This window comes from Oncorhynchus gorbuscha, linkage group LG21 (assembly GCF_021184085.1).
Source record: "Oncorhynchus gorbuscha isolate QuinsamMale2020 ecotype Even-year linkage group LG21, OgorEven_v1.0, whole genome shotgun sequence".
Lineage (NCBI taxonomy): Eukaryota > Metazoa > Chordata > Actinopteri > Salmoniformes > Salmonidae > Oncorhynchus > Oncorhynchus gorbuscha.
In genome coordinates this window covers 38079370-38100708 of record NC_060193.1, presented here as the reverse complement: position 1 = coordinate 38100708, position 21339 = coordinate 38079370, and positions in this window count along the sequence as shown.

The window sequence follows — 21339 nt, the reverse complement described above, 5'->3', positions numbered from 1 at the left end:
GATGCGAACTTCAACTGGAAGACAGTGGAGAGAGCGGAGGAGCGGGGTGACGTGAGAGAACTTGGGAAGGTTGAACACCAGACGGGCTGCGGCGTTCTGGATGAGTTGTAGGGGTTTAATGGCACAGGCAGGGAGCCCAGCCAACAGCGAGTTGCAGTAATCCAGACGGGAGATGACAAGTGCCTGGATTAGGACCTGCGCCGCTTCCTGTGTGAGGCAGGGTCGTACACTGCGGATGTTGTAGAGCATGAACCTACAGGAACGGGCCACCGCCTTGATGTTAGTTGAGAACGACAGGGTGTTGTCCAGGATCACGCCAAGGTTCTTAGCGCTCTGGGAGGAGGACACAATGGAGTTGTCAACCGTGATGGCGAGATCATGGAACGGGCAGTCCTTCCCCGGTAGGAAGAGCAGCTCCGTCTTGCCGAGGTTCAGCTTGAGGTGGTGATCCGTCATCCACACTGATATGTCTGCCAGACATGCAGAGATGCGATTCGCCACCTGGTCATCAGAAGGGGGAAAGGAGAAGATTAATTGTGTGTCGTCTGCATAGCAATTATAGGAGAGACCATGTGAGGTTATGACAGAGCCAAGTGACTTGGTGTATAGCGAGAATAGGAGAGGGCCTAGAACAGAGCCCTGGGGGACACCAGTGGTGAGAGCGCGTGGTGAGGAGACAGATTCTCGCCACGCCACCTGGTAGTAGCGACCTGTCAGGTAGGACGCAATCCAAGCGTGGGCCGCGCCGGAGATGCCCAACTCGGAGAGGGTGGAGAGGAGGATCTGATGGTTCACAGTATCGAAGGCAGCCGATAGGTCTAGAAGGATGAGAGCAGAGGAGAGAGAGTTAGCTTTAGCGGTGCGGAGCGCCTCCGTGATACAGAGAAGAGCAGTCTCAGTTGAATGACTAGTCTTGAAACCTGACTGATTTGGATCAAGAAGGTCATTCTGAGAGAGATAGCGGGAGAGCTGGCCAAGGACGGCACGTTCAAGAGTTTTGGAGAGAAAAGAAAGAAGGGATACTGGTCTGTAGTTGTTGACATCGGAGGGATCGAGTGTAGGTTTTTTCAGAAGGGGTGCAACTCTCGCTCTCTTGAAGATGGAAGGGACGTAGCCAGCGGTCAGGGATGAGTTGATGAGCGAGGTGAGGTAAGGGAGAAGGTCTCCGGAAATGGTCTGGAGAAGAGAGGAGGGGATAGGGTCAAGCGGGCAGGTTGTTGGGCGGCCGGCCGTCACAAGACGCGAGATTTCATCTGGAGAGAGAGGGGAGAAAGAGGTCAGAGCACAGGGTAGGGCAGTGTGAGCAGAACCAGCGGTGTCGTTTGACTTAGCAAACGAGGATCGGATGTCGTCGACCTTCTTTTCAAAATGGTTGACTAAGTCATCTGCAGAGAGGGAGGAGGGGGGGAGGGGGAGGAGGATTCAGGAGGGAGGAGAAGGTGGCAAAGAGCTTCCTAGGGTTAGAGGCAGAAGCTTGGAATTTAGAGTGGTAGAAAGTGGCTTTAGCAGCAGAGACAGAAGAGGAAAATGTAGAGAGGAGGGAGCGAAAGGATGCCAGGTCCGCAGGGAGGCGAGTTTTCCTCCATTTCCGCTCGGCTGCCCGGAGCCCTGTTCTGTGAGCTCGCAATGAGTCGTCGAGCCACGGAGCGGGAGGGGAGGACCGAGCCGGCCTGGAGGATGGGGGGGCATAGAGAGTCAAAGGATGCAGAAAGGGAGGAGAGGAGGGTTGAGGAGGCAGAATCAGGAGATAGGTTGGAGAAAGTTTGAGCAGAGGGAAGAGATGATAGGATGGAAGAGGAGAGAGTAGCGGGGGAGAGAGAGCGAAGGTTGGGACGGCGCGATACCATCCGAGTAGGGGCAGTGTGGGAAGTGTTGGATGAGAGCGAGAGGGAAAAGGATACAAGGTAGTGGTCGGAGACTTGGGGGAGTTGCAATGAGGTTAGTGGAAGAACAGCATCTAGTAAAGATGAGGTCGAGCGTATTGCCTGCCTTGTGAGTAGGGGGGAAGGTGAGAGGGTGAGGTCAAAAGAGGAGAGGAGTGGAAAGAAGGAGGCAGAGAGGAATGAGTCAAAGGTAGACGTGGGGAGGTTAAAGTCGCCCAGAACTGTGAGAGGTGAGCCGTCCTCAGGAAAGGAGCTCATCAAGGCATCAAGCTCATTGATGAACTCTCCGAGGGAACCTGGAGGGCGATAAATGATAAGGATGTTAAGCTTGAAAGGGCTGGTAACTGTGACAGCATGGAATTCAAAGGAGGCGATAGACAGATGGGTAAGGGGAGAAAGAGAGAATGACCACTTGGGAGAGATGAGGATCCCGGTGCCACCACCCCGCTGACCAGAAGCTCTCGGGGTGTGCGAGAACACGTGGGCGGACGAAGAGAGAGCAGTAGGAGTGGCAGTGTTATCTGTGGTGATCCATGTTTCCGTCAGTGCCAAGAAGTCGAGGGACTGGAGGGAGGCATAGGCTGAGATGAACTCTGCCTTGTTGGCCGCAGATCGGCAGTTCCAGAGGCTACCGGAGACCTGGAACTCCACGTGGGTCGTGCGCGCTGGGACCACCATGAATAACATACAGCTGGCGTGTTATACATTGTAAAGGCAGGATAGAACAGCAGCCTCTGGTAAGACAAGGGGTGGCGGTCTATGTATATTTGTAAATAACAGCTAGTGCATGATATCTAAGGAAGTCTTGAGGTTTGCTCGCCTGAGGCAGAGTATCTCATGATAAGCTGTAGACCACACTATCTACCAAGAGAGTTTTAATCTACATTCTTCGTAGCTGCCTATTTACCACCACAAACCGATGCAGGCACTAAGACCGTGAGCTGTATATGGCCATAAGCAAACAGGATAACACTCCTAATGGCCGGGGATTTTAATGCAGTGAAACTTAATTCCATTTTACCTAATTTCTACCAGCATGTTAAATGTGCAACCAGAGGGGGAAAACTGTAGACTATCTTTACTCCACACACAGATATATGTACAAAGCTCTCCCTTGCCCTCCATTTGGCAAATCTGACCATAATTCCACCCTCCTGATTCATTCTTACAAGCAAAAATTAAAGCATGAAGCACTAGTAACTCCGACAATAAAAAAGTGGCCAGATGAAGCAGATGCTAAGCTACAGGACTGTTTTGATTGCACAGGCTGAAATATGTTCTGGGATTCTTCTAATGGCATTGAGGAGTACACCACATCAGTCACTGGCTTCATCAATAAGTGCAGCGATGACATCGTCCCCACAGTGACTGTACGTACATACCACAACTAGAAGCCATGGATCACAGGCAACATCCGCACTGAGCTAAAGGGTAGAGCTGCCGCTTTCAAAGGAGCGGGATTCTAACCCGGAAGTGTATAAGAAATCCCACTATGCCCTCCGACGAACCATCACACAGGCAAGGCATCAATACAGGACTAAGATCAAATTGTAATTCACCGGCTACCAGGATGTGCACTCAGAGCATGCGCTGACCAACTGGCATGTGTCTTTTACACAAAATGTATTTCAAGTCTTTTTTTCTACTGTGTTATTGACTTGTTTGTTTACTTCATGTGTAACTCTGTGTTGTTGTCTGTTCACACTGTTATGCTTTATCTTGGCCAGGTCACAGTTGTAAATGAGAACTTGTTCTCAACTAGCTTACCTGGTTAAATAAGTACCTCCAGGCTCTGATCAGGCCCTACACCCAAACAAGGGCACTGCGTTCATCCACCTCTGGCCTGCTCGCCTCCCTACCACTGAGGAAGTACAGCTCCCGCTCAGCCCAGTCAAAACTGTTCGCTGCCCTGGCCCCCCAATGGTGGAACAAACTCCCTCACGACGCCAGGACAGCGGAGTCAATCACCACCTTCCGGAGACACCTGAAACCCCACCTCTTTAAGGAATACCTAGGATAGGTTAAGTAATCCCTCTCACCCCACCCCCCCTAAGTTTTAGATGCACTATTGTTAAGTGACTGTCCCACTGGATGTCATAAGGTGAATGCACCAATTTGTAAGTCGCTCTGGATAAGAGCGTCTGCTAAATGACTTAAATGTAAATGTAAATGTAAATAAATAAATAAAAGGACAACATCCTCTCCCTCAACGTGATCAAGAATTAGGAGATGATCGTGGACTACAGGAAAAGGAGGGCCGAGCACACCCCCATTCTCATCAATGGGGCTGTATCAGAGCAGGTTGAGAGCTTCAAGTTCCTTGGCGTCCACATCACCAACAAACTAACATGGTCCAAGCACACCAAAACAGTCGTGAAGAGGGCACGACAAAACCTATTCCCCCTCAAGAGACTGGAAAGATTTGGCATGAGTCCTCAGATCCTCAAAAGGCTCTACAGCTGCACCATCAACAGCATCTTGACGGGTTGCATCACTGCCTGGTAGGGTAACTGCTCAGTCTCAGACCGCAAGGCACTACGGAGGGTAGTGTGTAAGGCCCCGTACATCACTGAGGCCAAGCTTCTTGCCATCCAGGACCTCTATAACTGGCTGTGTCAGAGGAAGGCCCTAAAAACTGTCAAAGACTCCAGCCACCCTAGTCATACACTGTTCTCTCTGCTACCGCAAGGCAAGCGGTACGGAGCGCCAAGTCTAGGTCCAAGCGGCTTCTAAACAGGTTCTACTCCCAAGCCATAAGACTCCTGAACATCTAATCAAATAGCTACCCAGACTACTATAGCTACCCCGTCCCCCCTCTGCTACTCTGCTGCTACTCTCTGTTATTATCTATGCATAGTCACTTGAATTAATAACTCTACCTACATGTACATATTACCTCAATTACCTTGTCTTACCGGTTTCCCTGCACATTGACTCTTGCACCAGTACCCCCTCTATATGGCCTCACTATTGTTATTTTTCTGCTGCTCTTTAATTATTTGTTACTTTTATTTCTTTTTTAGGTATTTTTCTTAAAACTGCATTGTTGGTTAAAAACTTCTTATGGCTGCAATCCCGTTAACGGGATGATATGAAAACAGCCCAATTTAAAACATCAAAAATCTCATAATTAAAAGTCTTCAAACATACATGTATCTTATACCGTTTTAAAGGTAGTTTTGTTGTTAATCCCACCACAGTGTCCGATTTCAAATAGGCTTTACGGCGAAAGCACCACAAACAATTATGTTAGGTGACCACCAAACCACAATCAAAAACAGCCATATTCCCAGCCAAAGAGGAGTCACAAAAGCACAAATAGAGATAAAATCAATCACTAACCTTTGATGATCTTCACCAAATGACACTCATAGGACTTCATATTTATCAAAATATGAGTTTACATTGGCGCGTTACATTCACTAGTTCCAAAAACATCCAGTGATTTTGCATAGCCACATCATTCAAACAGAAATACTCTTCATAAATATAGATGATAATACAAGTTATACACATGGAATTATAGATATACCTATCCTTAATGCAACCGCTGTGTCTGATTTCAAAAAAACGTTACGGAATAAGCAAACCATGCAATAATCTGAGATAGTGCTCAGAAGAAATAGTCACAATAGCCGCCATGTAGGCGTCAACATAAACAAGAAATTACATGATAAATATTCCCTTACCTTTGATGATCTTCATCAGAAAGCACTCCAGGAATCCCACAATAAATGTTTGTTTTGTTTGATAATGTCCGTTATTTATGTCCAAATACCTCCGTTTGTTAGCACGTTTGGTATACATATCCAAGCGCTCATTCTGGTCAGCGTTACGTCAGACAAAAACTTCAAAAAGTTATATTACAGGTCGAAGAAACATTTCATACTAAGTACAGAATGAATCATTAGGATGTTAACATATAGCTTCAATAAAGTTCCAACTGGAGTATTCCTTTGTGTCTTGATGGAATGCAAGTGGGAATGTGAGTGATCAGAAAATGGCTGACTGCCAGTCACCTGATAGATTCTGCTCTTATTCAGTCCCACAACACAGTAGAAGTCTCATTCACTTTTCTATAGACGGTTGACATCTAGTGGAAGCCCTAGGAAGTGCAACATCATTAATATCTCAAGGGGATTTCAATGGGAACCTTGGTGAATACATACCAAGCTCAGATTTCTCACTTCCTGTTTTGATTTCTCCTCAGGATTTTGCCTGCCATATGAGTTCTGTTATACTCAGACATCATTCAAACAGTTTTAGAAACTTCAGTGTTTAGGCAATACTAATAATAATATGCATATATTAGCAATTGAGACTGAGGAGCAGGCCGTTTACTTTGGGCAACTTATTCATCCAAGCTACTCAATACTGCCCCCAAGCCATAAGAAGTTTTAAGGGCTTGTAAGTAAGCATTTCCCTGAAAGGTCTACACCTGTGTATTCGGCGCATGTGACAATTAAAATTTAATTTGATTAATATGCTTTTAAGCCACATATTTGCCACATTTAGAGATTGCAGTGACATAACGTTCTAAAATGGTAGCTGTCCATGGTGCTGATATGTGTCTCTGTTCAAATGACAACATAAAGCTTCCTTTGACCTAGCTTTTTGTTCAAACTCACCTGTTTAGTATTATAGGGATTATAGTGAGTAGACTGGACCCTGGTTTTAGTGACACAATCTGACACAGTGCTATATTTGTACCGTATAGTGTCCAAGCAACCCACTTTAAGCTATTTTACCTCAGTGAAAGTCCAGTAACAGTCCATATTATTCAGAGCCCCCTAAAATGACCACATACAGTGGGGCAAAAAAGTATTTAGTCAGCCACCAATTGTGCAAGATCTCCCACTTAAAAATATGAGAGGCCTGTAATTTTCATCATAGGTACACTTCAACTATGACAGACAAAAATGAGAGAAAAAGAAATCCAGAAAATCACATTGTAGGATTTTTTATGAATTTATTTGCAAATTATGGTGGAAAATAAGTATTTGGTCAATAACAAAGGTTTCTCAATATACTGTGGTACAGGTATGCCCGGAAAAGAGGTAGATGTTTGTTTCACTGTAGCAAACTGCTGCTGCTTGTCTCGCGCTTGCTTGCTCAATATTGTCAGTGATAGCAGTTCAAGTCAGATTTGTTTTCAATTTATTCCATGTGTTTTGGATAGTGTCAGATGGGGGTCCAAGTAGTAGGCTATAGCGACACCAACCTTTGTGTGTGTACTTGGACAGGTTAAGGTCAAGTCTGAAATCACCATTGCATTGCTGTGAGTGAACCATCCAACAGATGTAGAATGTCTTGTATACTCCAGCTTGTCAATGTTTTGTAAGGAAAACTTACACTGCAGGTTAGGAGACAGAGGTTTTAAGGTTAGGAAAAGGGTTAGCGAAATTGCTCCTCACCTACTACGAAAATCACGTTTTATCAAAGTGGAGTGAAGAGTGTGTCCCACTTCCAGACAGCATCAAAAACCTATATTCCTCTTCATTACCAGTAGATGGCAAGATGGTATACAGTTGAAGTCAGAAGTTTACATACACTTGGGTTGGAGTCATTAAAACTCATTTTTCAACCACTCCACACATTTCTTGTTAACAAACTACAGTTTTGATGAGTCGGTTAGGACATTACTTTGTGCATGACACAAGTCATTTTTACAACAATTGTTTACAGACAGATTTCACTTCAATATATCCACAAAATGATGTGGATATATTGAAGCAACATTATCACAATTCCAGTGGGTCAGAAGTTTACATACACGAAGTTGACTGTGCCTTTAAACAGCTTGGAAAATTCCAGAAAATTGTCATGGGTTTAGAAGCTTCTGGTAAGCTAATTGACATAATTTGAGTCAATTGGAGGTGTACCTGTGGGTGTATTTCAAGGCCTACCTTCAAACACAGTGCCTCTTTGCTTGACATCATGGGACAATGAAAATAAATCAGCCAAGACCTCAGAAAAAAATTGTACCCCTCTACAAGTCTGGTTCATCCTTGGGAGCAATTTCCAAATGCCTGAAGGTACCACGCTCATCTGTACAAACAATAGTACGCAAGTATAAACACCATGGGTGTCAGGACCCGGTTACGAACTCAGGTCTCCGGTGGGAGAAACAGTCACTTAGTAAACTGAGCCACTAGTAGTCGGCAGAAACCAGAAGATGAGGCAGACACAGCAGTACTAGAGACTGTGATTTAATAAAGAGAAAAGGAAAAGTTCAGGCAAAAATATAAATCCACAACGTCAAAAGTAATTCCAAGAGAAAAAAAATGTATATCCTCCAAGACACAAGGAAAATCCACAAAGTGGTAAGAACAGCAGGGGGAAAAAAAATAAACAAGAACAAAACTAGAGTACCTCAAGAAAATCCAACTAGAGACACAAAAGTTCACAGCATGGCTGGGTGCTATCATACAGACACAGAGCAAAGAACTGAGGAACACTAAGGGTTTAAATGCATCCAAGGGAAATGAGGCACAGGTGCAACTAATAACTAGAACAAGGGAAAAACGAAAGGGTAAAAAAAGCACAATGGGGGCATCTAGTGACCAAAACCTGAACAATCCTGGCCAAATCCTGACAATGGGACCACGCAGATGTAATACCACTCAGGAAGGAGACGCGTTCTGTCTCCTAGAGATGAACGTACTTTGGTGCGAAAAGTGCAAATCAATCCCAGAACAACAGCAAAGGACCTTGTGAAGATGATAAAAACACAGGTACAAAAGTATCTATATCCACAGTAAAAACGAGTCCTATATCGACATAATCTGAAAGGCCGCTCAGCAAGGAAGAAGCCATTGATCCCAAACCGCCATAAAAAAGCCAGACTACGGTTTGCAACTACACATGTGGACAAAGATCGTACTTTTTTGAGAAATGTCCTCTGGTCTGATGAAACAAAAATAGAACTGTTTTGCCATAATGACCTTCATTATGTTTGGAGGAAAAGGGGGGAGGTTTGCAAGCCAAAGAACACCATCCCAACTGTGAAGCACGGGGGTGGCAGCATCATGTTGTGGGGGTGCTTTGCTGCAGGAGGGACTGGTGCTCTTCACAAAATAAATGGCCTTATGAGGCAGGAAAATTATGTGGATATATTGACATCTCAAAGTTAAAGCTTGGTCGCAAATGGGTCTTCCAAATGGAAAATGACCCCAAGCATACTTCCAAAGTTGTGGCAAAATGGCTTAAAGACAACAAAGTCAAGATATTGCAGTAGCCATCACAAAGCCCTGACCTCAATCCTATAGAACATGTGTGGGCAGAACTGAAAAAGCGTGTGCGAGCAAGGATGCCTATAAACCTGACTCAGTTACACCAGCTCTGTCAGGAGGCATGGGCCAAAATTCACCCAACTTATTGTGGGAAGCTTGTGGAAGGCTACCTGAAACGTTTGACCCAAGTTAAACAATTTAAATGCAATGCTTCCAAATACTAATTGAGTGTATGTAAACTTCTGACCCACTGGGAATGTGATGAAAGAAATAAGACCATTCTCTCTACTAATAAAACCATTCTCTCTACTATTATTCTGACATTTCACATTCTTAAAATAAAGTGGTGATCCTAACTGACCTAATACAGGGAATTTTTACTGGGATGAAATGTCAGGAATTGTTAAAAACTGAGTTTAAAGGTATTTGGCTAAGGTCTATGTAAATTTCCAACTTCAGCTTTATATATTTTCCACACTCTCCCATGCAGATAGTGGCAACAGGTGGATACTTTCAGATCAGGATTTGAGTCAATTCCTTTTTAATTAAATCAATTCCAATTCCAATTTTCCTCAATGGTTCTCTATAATGTTTCCATCCACAGTTTTATGCGCGTAAAGTCATGGCATATAAAACAAATTCACGACAGGTGTAATAAAAACATGAAGTGTCGATACAAGTTCATGAATGTCCACAGACAATTCGTTCTTTTGACATGGTGGGATATTTTTGTGTCTGTAAAATTAATTATGCGACAATTACAGTGGAAACTCCGTTATGTGTAAATATTGATATAATAAACCATCATGTTGAAGTAAACTTGGAGTCATGCGAGGATATGCTATGTGGTACGACCACTACGATGTGGAAAAGCAAAGAGTTTATAGGTAGATGAAATAAATTATGTTAATCTTAATGGTGATGAAGTGATATACGGTGATCAGCTTGATGATAATTTCCAATACATTTTGGGGTTTTATTTTAATGCTGGTGACATGATGATTGATGCTTGGCTATCAATTATCCACATCTCATCAAAACCTAGTCTGCCACTTTATCGGTGAACTGTTGTCTAGAGAGCTTGCACCAAAACCAGATTGGGCAAGTTTGTGGCAAAACCATCAGTAGAGTTAAAAATGTGATGGATCGCATTGAACTTCTGCTCTTTTTTCGGTCCCATGTAAACTAAAGCACAAAAAAATATTTGTATGTGCACTACATCATCACTCACAGCATTTTATCCGCAACAAGTCAGTTTGATGGAAAATGGGAGCAACAGTGCCATAATGGCTTTAAAATGAACTAATTTATTTTTTACTTTAACTTAAGTGATGCATGACGTCCATCATGCATGCATCTTAGGATGTTGCTTGTGACATAATCCATGTTTTTAACATGTGCAAATGGTGCCAATGCAGACAAGTGAGATCATTACACTGATTTGCGTCACATTTGAATGCAATAATTGATGCATAGAGTAGACACTGGATATTACACATGTAAACATCAAATCAACCAAATAACCAATCATTCAAACTTGATTGATTGGTCTATATATCGAAATATCTATTCTCTATATCATCCCTGGGATCTTGCAGTTTATTTTCACAGTTCTTGTCAGTCCATTTTTTTGTTTGGTACTCGGGTTACTGTACCAAAATATCACGGAATAGGTCATAATGAACTCAAGGATCTGTAAAAGAGTCATCGATATTAAAATAGGTCTGCTTATCAATGGTGTGAAATGTGCCAGCTCAAAACGTTATTGTAGAGAAAGTTATTGCAGAGAAAGAGAAAGTTACACAAAATAGGAACCTATATCAAGAATGAGATGAGTAATGTCAACAGCGATATGAATTTGTTTGGAGGCACCAGCCGAAGAGCTTTCTCCTTGAGTGTAAGACATCAGCTAAGCAGGCAATATAGTGGGATTACACCTGACACTACGCTGGTGGGTCCTAATCACTTCCTTGTCTTCCCAGTAAGAAGCTTATGAAGTTATTCCTCACTAATCATTTCACTTGTTTTTTTTCAAATATTTGAATGCTGTCCTCAAATATGGAAAGCAGTGCAATCCCCCTGCACCCTATTGTGAGTGTGACTTAAACTGCACCAAGCTGTTGCATTAATTGTCTTTTACAGTAATTTTCCACATGGTCTTTGCTTTGTTTGGATTGTTTGTTTGGAAAGTCAACACCATTATCTAGACAGGAAGGAAAGTCTGCTTTGCAGCAGGGTCCAAATAAGTGCCAACAGCTTAGTATAATTATTAGATAACATTTGTGGGTATTGGAGCTAATATGTTTTCGAAATTAGGCAAGTTAAGAGGTTGACAATGTGGTGATGTGTATGATTTTGGTTTTAAGTGACAATCAAGTCCTTATAAATGCAATAGCTTGGGACTATTTAGAATATTTTGAATGTGAGCTTGCAGTTATCAATGGTAGAAAAAGTGTTTGAAGTGAGATTACATCGTCTTATGTACGCAAGTTGGCGTCGGTCCTGTGTGACAGTCAAATGTCACACTATCTCGCGATGATGAGACTGGTGATGCAATATGCATGTATTCAGGAGCCAACTGTATGTAAGCATCACTAATTTAGTTACTCTACTCAAATATGTGTTTGATTGAGGCATATTGGGGTGTGAGGAATTAATTCAGCTGACCCATTCAGCAGCTCTGGCAGTTTTAATCAGAGGCAGTTCGCTGAACAAAATAAAAAATGAACTAAATGAACTACTCAAGTAAGTACAACAGATTGGCCAAATCAATTAGCTATTGGCAGGAGTGAGAGATGTTTTGTCCCCTTCTCCAGGGAAGCCCGACACAGAGGCACAGCTCCACAATTGTTATTTATATTTTCACTGCGATGTAGACAAATGGGGCACGTCTTTGTCACACTGAACAAAAACAGAGTTGGCGCTGTCAACTAATGAATTAGGCCTACTCATCAAAATAAATGGCAGAGAAGCTACCCCTTATTTGAAATTCTCTACCCTGTATTTATCCATTTCTGATTGCACTATTGTTGTGCTCAGACATGACGCACTGTTTTGCCCATGGATTCTGTAACACGAGCAAGTAATGACTTACATTAATTGTGTGCTTCATTGGTTATCTGTCTTCGGAAAATGTACCACGTTTATAGTTAATTGGGAATCACACGAGGTGCAGACCATCTTTAATGTAGAGGCAAGTACAGGGGACAGTGAGCGTGTACAGTAGAACAGAACGTCTGGTCTGGCGACTTTAGGATTACTAGAGAACAGATACTTCCTCATTGGCTGACAAAAGCCAACCCAACAGGTGTTCCAAGGTTTGTGGAGAATCGAATCTTGGAAAGGGATGAGGACAGAAGCTGCATCCAAAAATGTGTCCTGACCATCCTTGTGTCCATAATGTTGTCCGCTAGAGATAAATGTCAATTTGGCTGATGAGGAAAGCTTTTGTTCTGGCTATTAGGAAGTATCTATGTCCTACACTATTCAATGGATTCTGACATTTTGTCTAATTTCTATCGCTCTCATCCTCACCAATAATTTGCCTATAAAATTGGTTAGTAAAGGAGATCATTCTGCATGATTAGGAGGATGCATGGGATGTTTGAATATGCAGTATGGCAAACAAACAAACAAGACTGATCTTATAATCAGGTTACATCTAATCGCTTGCTTGTAGTGAGTGAGATCATGAGCATCTGATAATAAAGAAAGAGGGCATTGCAGGACACAGAGACAGATTTTAAATTAACTTTGAGCTGCAGTCCGTTTCAAAAGACAGCACAATTATGAACGTGAAACTGAAATTGAATTAAGGGATTAAAGCTTACTGTACTGCCAGATAAAATGAGCCCCTAGGACTGTGAATGATATAAAACCTACTTAATTGTTTCTCTCCAAATGAAACTATTATAAGGTTAATTTAGATTTTGTGCCAGTACAGTAACAACAGAGGACATAATTCCTGTGGAAGATTCTACCTTATGTCCTTCTCATGTGGTTTTAGCTTATTATTTTGTGGAAATGTGATAACAATGGAGAGACCAAGAGAAAGGGATAAAAAAGAGCTCAATTTAAATAGCAGGCTCAAGCAGTCTTCTTTAGGCGTCTCTGATTCTTTGGAAAAGAGGTGCACAAGTTCAATTCTCTGCAAGCAGGCACAGAGAATGATTAAATTGTTAAAAGTTTTCACATTCAAGCTGAACAAGCAATTTGCTAACCACCTCATTTGCCACCAGAACAAATTGCCTTGTATTTGTCAGCCTGCAGTCAAAGGCGTCGAGAACAGCAGGTCACGTCAGCTGGTATCTGACGCTTGTCTACTCAGACAACATTTTGGCAGATTTGCTGTGGTGGCTGTGCAGTGTTGTACAGCTTGAGGGGAGGGAAAAGCAATCGATGGAAATTGAAAGTCCAAATGAAGAGTTGATCACAAGCCGGGGTGCACCGTGGCTCTTTGTGGAGATTGACATTTCACCACGGTGCCAATCAGACAATCCGAGGCCTGCTAGATTAAAAGCTTGTACCAAATCGACCAGACGCCACCTGTGTAGGAACGGCAAGCCTCTTGGAAGTGATATATCAGTGAGGAGGCTGTCAGCTAATCGATAACCCCGCCGAGCCCACGGGTGGCCACTGCTGTCGGGGTCGTTTTTCAGACCGCCCCACTCGCTACGGCATCTTCTTACTGGCATTGCATTATAGCACCAGCCATCCAAGCACTTCGAGTCTCGGGTTTAGAACGGGATTAGGCAATAAAGATTCCCCAAATGTCAAGAGTGGGGCGGGCGAGGAGAGGAGAGGCTTTGGGGTGTGGTGGTTCTTGGTGAGGGGATGTGAAAGTCGCTGACTTGCTCACTTCTGAGGGCTTCCTGCTGGGACTTTAAGCATGAGGAGGCCCCTTACTGGCAGGAGATCAGTCATGAAGCTGGGTCTGATTCAGCATGTAAGACAAACACTTTAAATCTCTATATCTTAGTTTCCCCCCCATCAGTGGTTCAGGCTGTCTGATGTGTTGGGCACTGAGAACAACTTACTTTCTTTCTTTTTTCATCCTCTTTGAGGAGTTCAGCAACTCATAACTTCTCTCTTATTTTCACCTTTTCTCCATATTGATATTTGCCAAATAATTTAGCTGCATCCACTTCTGTTTGCTTAGAAGATAGGGCAATGATTTTTGTGTGTTTGTGACACAGACGATTTCAAGCAATTAGTTGTGAAATGTTACCCATGCTCTCATATTCCTCAAACACTTCCTGGTGGCACATCCACCATGATTCCCACTCGCCGTAAGAGGCAGCCACACATTACCAGATGGCATCGAAAAACAGCCAGCAGCGCCTAAACGAACTGAGAGATGATGGGCTATGTCTCAAATGGCACCCTATTCCCTATATAGTGCACTAGAGCCTGACCAAAAGTAGTGCACTATGTAGGGAATAGGGTGCCATTTGGGACAGAACCATGGAGATTGTGATGGGTGATGTGTTCCCTCAATGTGCCTCCTCCTGGACAGGGGCAGACCCCTTTTCTGCTGTTCCTCAGGCCGTGATCTCTGAACCGTGCAGCCAGGCTAATGTACTGTTTCACAGCTGTGTGTGTGTGTGGTGGGTGGCACTCCAGCTGAGTTTGTTTACCTCAAATGTGTTGATCTATCAGGGGTTGAGACCTTTGCCATCTTGAGCCACGTATAGACCAAAACACACACACACACCCTGTCTAAATGCAGCCTCACCCTAACACTTAAAGACGTCCTCCAGTGATTTTTGAACTTTTCCTTTTGAGTACCACAGTATGAGTCATAATACCCAGAAATTCATTTTTCCACCATACATTTTTCCATGGGCGATTTTAGAACTACTTCATATAAGGTCTATGTTTCGTGTAGGTTGATGTTTTAATAACTGCGCAAATCTCTCTCGGACACAGTAAATTGAGTACCACAGTATGAGTCATAATACCCAGAAATTCATTTTTCCACCATACATTTTTCCATGGGCGATTTTAGAACTACTTCATATAAGGTCTATGTTTCGTGTAGGTTGATGTTTTAATAACTGCGCAAATCTCTCTCGGACACAGTAAATTGTACCAATATATTCGCCTGTAAATCCCCCACAAAAATGAAAAGCTAATTTATCCACTGATGTGGCTATCATACAGAACTACACAATCTGTCACAAGCATTGACGTCATAACTCAAGGAGCTGATTGGGAAAACCTCCACATTTCTTAATGCAAACTCGCATCGACAAGTAGCAAGTAGATATTATAGCCTTTTTAGTTTATTGTGTAAATAATTGGTATTGTGTATTTCTCATGTGTATTCTTGTTTAACCTATTTTTATTACTAGGATTTGTTTAATCACACTGGCCTTCATAGCTAGCTAGCTAACCTTAGGTATCTCTGTCGATCAGAAGCAAGGATGGTTCTGTGCTATGTATTGTATTGTAACCAATACTCCGATAAGTACACGGGCATTTTATAATTGTCTGCCCTCTGTAAGCGAGAGGCATCGCTGGAGCTGTGTGATGAGGTAAACCCTGTTTGCTAGCTGCTAACAAGCTTTTTTATAGTTAGGTCAAAGATCTGTGGTTAGCTAGATGTTTATGAAAATTAGCTAGATAACCACTGTCTGTAGTTGTGTACAATGCACGTTGCCTTCCTTACAAGTAAAAAGAAAACCAGCGTAGGCTAGCATAATGACTGTTGTGACCTTTTGTTATTGATAAGTCCTTGTGAGCTAGCCAGATAGTTAACTCATGGTTTGTGTAGTCATACTTTTTCATGTTGTGACATGGTAGCTAATGTTAGCTCAGCAGGACAGGGATATAGTTAGCTAAATATTGCCTGGTAGCTAGTTAGGCAGCTTGGTTGGCTACATTAGCTAGCTAACGTTGCACCGTATCTCACTGTGGTTTAATCAGACTTTCCCGACAGGCAGTGACATGCTAGCAAATGTGCCTAACGTTAACACTAACTAGCTAACGTTAAATATGAAATATTCCTGCCCTGGTGACCTAGACGAACGAACTAGACTACACGAACGATGAGCTAATGTAACTAGGTAGCTAAACTTTAGCTGGCTAGATAGCGCACAAAGGACTTGTTGGCTTAATGTTTTCCCATAAAAAAACACAAACGGTTTTGTTCCTCGAGTGCATCTGTTGTACATGACTAATCAAATGGCCTGTGAAGTCAGTTATACATGTCAGCAGGGATGGAATTTAAGCTAGCACGAGCCTGTGTCTTTTCAGACTGGGCTAGTATACAATGTGCCAAACTAGCCTGACACAATAGTGAAATTTTGCATGTACAAACATTGCATGCCACATATTTAGGACCTGAATGTTACCCGGGCTAGTAGAAATTGGGGTCTGCTGGCCAATGTCCAAAATCCTTATTTTCCATCCCTGCATGTCAATCCCTTTCAGACGAGCCCCCTATCACTACTGGTCTTCCTCAGTGACCTCAGTGACCTTATAATTTTCCAATTGAGAATTAAAACCAGAAGTATCACAATACTTCTTTGTGCAGATCAAATCAAATTTATTTATATAGCCCTTCGTACATCAGCTGATATCTCAAAGTGCTGTACAGAAACCCAGCCTAAAACCCCAAACAGCAAGCAATGCAGGTGTAGAAGCACGGTGGCTAGGAAAAACTCCCTATAAAGGCCAAAACCTAGGAAGAAACCTAGAGAGGAACCAAGCTATGTGGGGTGGCCAGTCCTCTTCTGGCTGTGCCGGGTGGAGATTATAACAGAACATGGCCAAGATGTTCAATTGTTCATAAATGACCAGCATGGTTGAATAATAATAAGGCAGAACAGTTGAAACTGGAGCAGCAGCACGGCCAGGTGGACTAGGGACAGCAAGGAGTCATCATGTCAGGTAGTCCCAAGGCATGGTCCTCCGAGAGAGAGAGAAAGAAAGAGAGAAAGAGATAATTAGAGAGAGCACACTTAAATTCACACAGGACACCAAATAGGACAGGAGAAGTAATCCAGATATAACAAACTGACCCTCGCCCCCCGACACATAAACTACTGCAGCATAAATACTGGAGGCTGAGACAGGAGGGGTCAGGAGACACTGTGGCCCCATCCGAGGACACCCCCAGACAGGGCCAAACAGGAAGGATACAGCCCCACCCACTTTGCCAAAGCACAGCCCCCACACCACTAGAGGGATATCTTCAACCACCAACTTACCATCCTGAGATAAGGCAGAGTATAGCCCACAAAGATCTCCGCCACGGCACAACCCAAGGGGGGGGGCGCCAACCCAGACAGGAAGATCACATCAGTAACTCAACCCACTCAAGTGACGCACCCCTCCTAGGGATGGTATGAAAGAGCCCCAGTAAGCCAGTGACTCAGCCCCTGTAATAGGGTTAGAGGCAGAGAATCCCAGTGGAAAGAGGAGAACTATGTCTTGACCTGGTACAGTTCTCAATCAGGGACAGCTGTCTATCGTTGTCTCTGATTGAGAACCATACTTAGGTACCCTTTCCCTCACCTGTTTTGTTGGAAGTTAACTTTGTAGTTGTTCAGGGCACATAACCCAAAGCTGTAGTCTTAGAGTGATTATCTTAATTTACCGAGGTTAGCTAGCCAGCTATTTGTCGTCCTTAACGTAGGAGACACTGCTAGCTAGCCAACAGCTAGCCAACGTCTACCGAATAGAACTCAACAACCCGGTCGCATTCCGCTTCGCTCCACAGGTAGTATCACATTTTCATTTCATTTCATTACAGTACAACGGTTTGATTTGTTTGATCGTAGCTAGCTACATAGCTAGCTACATAGCCGTCTGTGTATCAAAGATAATTGTGTAGTCTAGAGCGATTTTCTAGGTTAGCTAGCCAGCTATTGTCGTTCTTTTAACGCAACGTAACGTAATCAACACTGCTAGCTAGCCAGCTAGCCCCCGAATAGCAGCACTGTAGAAACTATTACACTCAACGGAACGACTTGATTAGTGTAGTGTCAACAACGCAGCCACTGCCAGCTAGCCTACAAAGTCAACAATGCAGCCACTGCCAGCTAGCCTACTTCAGCAGTACTGTATCATTTTAATCATTTTAGTCAATAAGATTCTTGCTACGTAAGCTTAACTTTCTGAACATTCGAGACGTGTAGTCCACTTGTCATTCTAATCTCCTTTGCATTAGCGTAGCCTCTTCTGTAGCCTGTCAACTATGTGTCTGTCTATCCCTGTTCTCTCCTCTCTGCACAGACCATACAAACGCTCCACACCGCGTGGCCGCGGCCACCCTAATCTAGTGGTCCCAGCGCGCACGACCCACGTGGAGTTCCAGGTCTCCGGTAGCCTCTGGAACTGCCGATCTGCGGCCAACAAGGCAGAGTTCATCTCAGCCTATGCCTCCCTCCAGTCCCTCGACTTCTTGGCACTGACGGAAACATGGATCACCACAGATAACACTGCTACTCCGACTGCTCTCTCTTCGTCCGCCCACGTGTTCTCGCACACCCCGAGAGCTTCTGGTCAGCGGGGTGGTGGCACCGGGATCCTCATCTCTCCCAAGTGGTCATTCTCTCTTTCTCCCTTTACCCATCTGTCTATCGCCTCCTTTGAATTCCATGCTGTCACAGTTACCAGCCCTTTCAAGCTTAACATCCTTATCATTTATCGCCCTCCAGGTTCCCTCGGAGAGTTCATCAATGAGCTTGATGCCTTGATGAGCTCCTTTCCTGAGGACGGCTCACCTCTCACAGTTCTGGGCGACTTTAACCTCCCCACGTCTACCTTTGACTCATTCCTCTCTGCCTCCTTCTTTCCACTCCTCTCCTCTTTTGACCTCACCCTCTCACCTTCCCCCCCTACTCACAAGGCAGGCAATACGCTCGACCTCATCTTTACTAGATGCTGTTCTTCCACTAACTTCATTGCAACTCCCCTCCAAGTCTCCGACCACTACCTTGTATCCTTTTCCCTCTCGCTCTCATCCAACACTTCCCACACTGTCCCTACTCGGATGGTATCGCGCCGTCCCAACCTCCGCTCTCTCTCCCCCGCTACTCTCTCCTCTTCCATCCTATCATCTCTTCCCTCTGCTCAAACCTTCTCCAACCTATCTCCTGATTCTGCCTCCTCAACCCTCCTCTCCTCCCTTTCTGCATCCTTTGACTCTCTATGTCCCCTATCCTCCAGGCCGGCTCGGTCCTCCCCTCCCGCTCCGTGGCTCGACGACTCATTGCGAGCTCACAGAACAGGGCTCCGGGCAGCCGGAGCGGAAATGGAGGAAAACTCGCCACCCTGCGGACCTGGCATCCTTTCACTCCCTCCTCTCTACATTTTCCTCCTCTGTCTCTGCTGCTAAAGCCACTTTCTACCACTCTAACTTCCAAGCATCTGCCTCTAACCCTAGGAAGCTCTTTGCCACGTTCTCCTCCCTCCTGAATCCCCCCCCCCTCCTCCCTCTCTGCAGATGACTTCGTCAACCATTTTGAAAAGAAGGTCGACGACATCCGATCCTCGTTTGCTAAGTCAAACGACACCGCTGGTTCTGCTCACACTGCCCTACCCTGTGCTCTGACCTCTTTCTCCCTCTCTCTCCAGATGAAATCTCGCGTCTTGTGACGGCCGGCCGCCCAACAACCTGCCCGCTTGACCCTATCCCCTCCTCTCTTCTCCAGACCATTTCCGGAGACCTTCTCCCTTACCTCACCTCGCTCATCAACTCATCCCTGACCGCTGGCTACGTCCCTTCCGTCTTCAAGAGAGCGAGAGTTGCACCCCTTCTGAAAAAACCTACACTCGATCCCTCCGATGTCAACAACTACAGACCAGTATCCCTTCTTTCTTTTCTCTCCAAAACTCTTGAACGTGCCGTCCTTGGCCAGCTCTCCCGCTATCTCTCTCAGAATGACCTTCTTGATCCAAATCAGTCAGGTTTCAAGACTAGTCATTCAACTGAGACTGCTCTTCTCTGTATCACGGAGGCGCTCCGCACTGCTAAAGCTAACTCTCTCTCCTCTGCTCTCATCCTTCTAGACCTATCGGCTGCCTTCGATACTGTGAACCATCAGATCCTCCTCTCCACCCTCTCCGAGTTGGGCATCTCCGGCGCGGCCCACGCTTGGATTGCGTCCTACCTGACAGGTCGCTCCTACCAGGTGGCGTGGCGAGAATCTGTCTCCTCACCACGCGCTCTCACCACTGGTGTCCCCCAGGGCTCTGTTCTAGGCCCTCTCCTATTCTCACTATATACCAAGTCACTTGGCTCTGTCATAACCTCACATGGTCTCTACTATCATTGCTATGCAGACGACACACAATTAATCTTCTCCTTTCCCCCTTCTGATGACCAGGTGGCGAATTGCATCTCTGCATGTCTGGCAGACATATCAGTGTGGATGACGGATCACCACCTCAAGCTGAACCTCGGCAAGACGGAGCTGCTCTTCCTCCCGGGGAAGGACTGCCCGTTCCATGATCTCGCCATCACGGTTGACAACTCCATTGTGTCCTCCTCCCAGAGCGCTAAGAACCTTGGCGTGATCCTGGACAACACCCTGTCGTTCTCAACTAACATCAAGGCGGTGGCCCGTTCCTGTAGGTTCATGCTCTACAACATCCGCAGAGTACGACCCTGCCTCACACAGTAAGCGGCGCAGGTCCTAATCCAGGCACTTGTCATCTCCCGTCTGGATTACTGCAACTCGCTGTTGGCTGGGCTCCCTGCCTGTGCCATTAAACCCCTACAACTCATCCAGAACGCCGCAGCCCGTCTGATGTTCAACCTTCCCAAGTTCTCTCACGTCACCCCGCTCCTCCGCTCTCTCCACTGGCTTCCAGTTGAAGCTCGCATCCACTACAAGACCATGGTGCTTGCCTACGGAGCTGTGAGGGGAACGGCACCTCAGTACCTCCAGGCTCTGATCAGGCCCTACACCCAAACAAGGGCACTGCGTTCATCCACCTCTGGCCTGCTTGCCTCCCTACCACTGAGGAAGTACAGTTTCCGCTCAGCCCAGTCAAAACTGTTCGCTGCTCTGGCCCCCCAATGGTGGAACAAACTCCCTCACGACGCCAGGACAGCGGAGTCAATCACCACCTTCCGGAGACACCTGAAACCCCACCTCTTTAAGGAATACCTAGGATATGATAAAGTAATCCTTCTCACCCCCCCCACCTTAAAAGATTTAGATGGTCTATTGTAAAGTGGCTGTTCCACTGGATGTCATAAGGTGAATGCA